A 4,772-nucleotide genomic window follows, 5' to 3' on the forward strand; every position below is an offset into this window, starting at 1 on the left:
AGTGATCTTAGGGATTAGTAGTACCAAAGTACTTGTCATATTTGGGTAGCTCTACGCCTCATGGGAAAGGTGGCATGTTTATGCTTTTGTCAAATGGAAATGGACAAAGAGCATCCAATGTGTATGTCTTTGTGGGTTTCTCTTTCTCATGCATCATCTGAGCCAGTTGGTCTTGCATAATTTTCAATTGTTTTTGGAGTTTATTGTCTTAGTTTCTTCTTCAGGCGTGATAATGGTTTCCACATTGAAATGAGAGGGTAACTTTGCTCCCTCTTGGGCAAGTTTGAGAAAGTACTTTTTTTTCTCTTTTTTGAGTAGGATTCCCATGACCTTTTGAAAGTTTTTGTCTCTTTGACATTTTGCTATGTGTTCAGGGAGTATTTCTACTTCTTCTTGTTCCTTGTCAGTGTCATGGTCTTTCTCTTTCTCTTTGTCATTCCTTGGTGGTTCTTGATGTCGACTATAACTGCCATGTTCAGGTTCATGATTAGTCATTATAGGAACATGGTTAGTCTTAGTGTGTTGTGTTTCAAAAGGTCCTCTGAAAAAGGAATCAAACATCGTGTTTGGTAATGCAAGACCTCTACTTGTCTATGTATCCTCTTGGTACAAAGGATTCCTTATTTGTTGCAAATTTATGGAAAATGTTTGCTGAATTTGAGGTGACCTGGAAGGTGAGGGGGTTCATGAAGATGCCTCACTAGTCAAACTAGATACAAATTGTGTAATGAAAGATAAACAACCTCTACTATGATTATGACCCTTGGCATGACCTTGCCTAGGTCTATGAGGATAAAACATGTTGCTACTTCTGGTTGCGAAAGTCATAGACAAGGACAACAAGCTAGAACCTAGACAAGGACTACATGAAGACTGAGTCTCAAAAAGGACAAGATAATAGCAAGAATGTTGTCCACCAAGGCACAAATGGTCTAATTTAAAGGCTAGAATAGCTAGAGATTATGACCAACATGACACAAAGTATGACAAGCATTAAGAGATGAAGATAAAAGATAACTTAAGAGATGAGACTAGTCAAAGTATGAGACACAAGTCTTCAGCTAAGCAAAGTGTCACTGTTCAGGACTATTTTCAGATAGAAAAGGGCAACTTAGTGCAAGAAACTAACTGGACTAAGATCACAGATTGGTCAAACTGACAAATTTGGTAGTTTTTAGAGTAGGATTTTGCATGAAGATTCTTTGTATACCACGCAAGGAAGTTTACTGGGTCACGTGAAGACTCATGACAGCAGTTTAATTTCATGCAAAGACCTTTTCTGTATTGCACAAAGAAATGACAGGTTAGCAGGACAGAGGCAAGATCTCGTGCAAAAATATGCAAGATCTCATGCGAAGACCTGAACCAACTCATGCAAAAAGATGAATTCTCACATGAGAAAGTACAAGTCTGCATGAAAATTAGGACCAGATTAACAACAACATTGAATTTCAAAGAGATTTTCAGACTGTTCAAATAGATTGGGTAGATTTATTAGACAAATTTGGTTGGATAGATAGCAAGGTTGACCTAGTAAGATGTTTGATGTTTGGACAATGTTTCAGGATTCAATCAAGGCAATGTGTTTGAATAAGACAGTGGGAAGCAAGCAGTAGTTGAAAAAAGTCTTGCCGAGGGCAAAGCAACTCAATAGGATAGGGGAGTCTTGACCTTTGTTTGTTGTAGATAGTTTTAGACTTGTTTATGACTCGAGAAAAAACATGCTTTTATCCCTAAAAACAAAAATTGGTAGAGAAGGAAAAACCTTTGTCCCACATCTTATACACATGTGTGTACCTCACACAGTTGTGCCACACTTTAGAGGGCACCCGTGTTTTTGGTATATTCAAAGGACTCAATAGTATACATTGAATGAGGGCCCTTGTGGCAGGGGATGAGTGTGTATACCACCTTCAAACGTCCAATAGCATGCCTATGGTGAGTTATATAGGAGAGATTCTTCCCTCTCCTTGCACAAAGATTATGCCTCCTTTTAAAGGTGAACCAAGTGGCTTCTAACTATGAGGTTTTTACTTGGCTTCTATTCGTATTAATTCCTAGTGGCTCCATAAGTGGAGTTGAGACCAGAAGCCCACACCAGCATCTAAAAGTGCACACTACTTGCTTAGCAAGCTAGGGCCTAGTGCCGACCAGTGCACAGATAGAGCTTCCCCTTGATATGCGATATCAAGAATCAAGGCGAACAAATTAATCTATCTTTGGAGTCTTTCACTCTACAAAGAATCTTTATTATAGTGAGTTGGAATCTCTAACAAAAGGAGTGTGCTCACTTAGGTCGTTCCTAGAAGTTGGATCACTCCAACAAGCCCTCTAAAGGATTGACATGGACTGGTGGTCTAGATTTAAGGGTTAGAGTTTCTGATTTCCCTCAAGGGGAAAGAGCATAATCCTCTACCTTATTTCCTCACCCAAACACACAAAAAAAATTGATTACCCACTTAGCTTAATCAATCTAGACTTATCCTTCCTCAAGATTCTGATTCCCTAAAAGGAAATCATCATCCCTTCATAGAAAATGACTCATACTAGAGAGCCACTAAGTTGCTTGCCTTCTTCAAAATGTTGTCTTTTAGAAGTGTCTAGGTTTTTTATTCACCCTTGGTCATGACTTCCAAGTGGTGAAGAGCATAATCCCCTATTCTTTCATCTTGCACCTTAGGAAGTTCACAAGCCCCTAATTAGACTAGTTTGAAAAACAAGAAAAGTAGACACACTATTTTGTGGGTTTGAAAATTGGTCTTCGACAAACATATCTTTGATAGCATCCTGCAAGCAAACTATTAGTACGTGTTTTGAGAGTTTTTTTAAAGGAGTCTTCGACCAATCATCCTGTAGGCAACAGTTAAACTATGTTGGTAAAAAAATTTGTCACAGTAGAATTTTCCCAACGGACTGTGTGGAAAATCATTCACAACAGTTGGATAGGCCCTTGGTATGCAGCCTTCCTCTGTGTTTAGAGGGGCAGCTCCCTCATATGATATAATTTTTAAAGGGTTTTCAAATAAAGAATCTGAAACTTCAAAGATCAGGAGAAAGTCATTTAGAACAAATACACCACATGCCCTTACAACCTTCTTCGATAAACAAGATTGATAACAAAGGTGATCAAGGACTATGCTTGAAAACAACTAGTATTACCAAGCACATTCATTATCATTCATAAACACTCACATAGTACCATGAGAATGTCTACTACAATGTATAACAATTTTGATTTTAGAATAAGAAACCCAAAGCATATCTCATTCCATTTCCTTGCACCAAGAAGACAAAATAGATTTTCAATTTTAGAGATAAAAAGTGTACATACTTTCCAAAATTTATCTCTCAATCAAAATTTCAGCATAGTGTTCCCTTCTTCTAAAGCCAAAAAATCCCCTTACAAAGCCAATAGGTGTCTTTATATAGACACAGAGGTTAATAACTACCCTTCTGTGGTTAGTAACTACCCCCCAAATACGTGATTTGGATGAGGTTAATTAACCTCCACAAAATTAACCTTAATGAAAAGAATGTTGAGTAATTTATTTTGATAGCCATTGGATCTCCTCCTTTTAATCTTGAATGCTGAAGAAGAGTTAGAGCATGTGTTTTTACAATCCAACTCAAAAAGGTATTTTGCCACATATTCACCTAGCTCCAAATTAGAATGGATTCTACAGGCACCAAGCAGAGATCCCCAAACAATAGCATCTGGTTTGACTAGAATTCTCTATATAAAATCAATTGCTTCGTTCAGGCATGCAACTCGACCAAGAAGATCAACCATGCAGTAGTAGTGTATTATTGTAGGAGTCACATTATAGTATTCATTCATAGAATTGAAGTACTTCCAGCCCCCATCCATGAACCCTACAAGGAAACAAGCTAAACCAACTCCAATGAATGTGCTATGATTTGGTTTTGTGTTTAAAGATTTCATCTTTTCAAAGAGATTCAAGGCTTCCTTCCCAAACCCATGAACAATGTTCCCTACAATGACTGCATTCCATGACACATTAGTTCTCCTAGGCATTTTATCAAATGCCTTGTTTGCATCCATTATATTTCCACATTTTTCATACATGTCAACAAAGGCACTTCCCACAAAGATATTTGAATGTAATCCAGATCTGATAACATCTTCATGGACCTATTTTCCATGCTCTAAATTTGCTAAGTTGGAACAAGCCGAGATAATAATGGCTGATATATCACTATCTAGCTTCAAACTAGATGAAAGTATTTGGCCAAATAGCTCTAGGCTCTCATCAATACATTGGTTTTGTGCATATCCTACAAGCACTGTGTTCCATGAAACAAGTGTATGCTTACACATTCTTTGAAAGAATTTATAAGCATCTTTGACATTACCATTCTATGCAAAACTTGCAACCATAGATGTTCAGCAATCATAGTGTTCCATGGGACCACATTTCGTTCAGGCATTTTGTCAAATAGCTTTTGTGCATCTTTTGCATTGCCACATTCTATATACATGTCGACAAGGGCACTCCCTATGAAGACATTAGGTAGAAATCCTCTTATAATTATCTCCTAATGAATATTTTTTTCATGTTCCAAAGCTCTCAAGTTCACACAGGCTAGGATAACAACAACATAGGTAAAATGACTTGGCTTGATTGTAGATCGCTGCATATTGTAAAAAAAATGACAAGGCTTCTTCCCCACACCCTTTCCAAGTATAAGAAAAAATATTATAGTCCAAATAATACCATTTCTTTGAGGGATTTTATCAAACACATCTTGTG

At 37.4% G+C, this 4,772-nt stretch overlaps 1 pseudogene; it reads right to left on the minus strand.

Annotated features, from left to right (window-relative positions):
* Positions 1-3,733: 3,733 nt before the first annotated feature.
* On the minus strand, positions 3,734-4,500 carry LOC149575918 (putative pentatricopeptide repeat-containing protein At3g23330 pseudogene; annotated as a pseudogene).
* Positions 4,501-4,772: the final 272 nt, after the last annotated feature.

Source organism: Cupressus sempervirens, chromosome 1, assembly GCF_028749045.1.
Source record: "Cupressus sempervirens isolate cs-2001-9-10 chromosome 1, ASM2874904v1, whole genome shotgun sequence".
Lineage (NCBI taxonomy): Eukaryota > Viridiplantae > Streptophyta > Pinopsida > Cupressales > Cupressaceae > Cupressus > Cupressus sempervirens.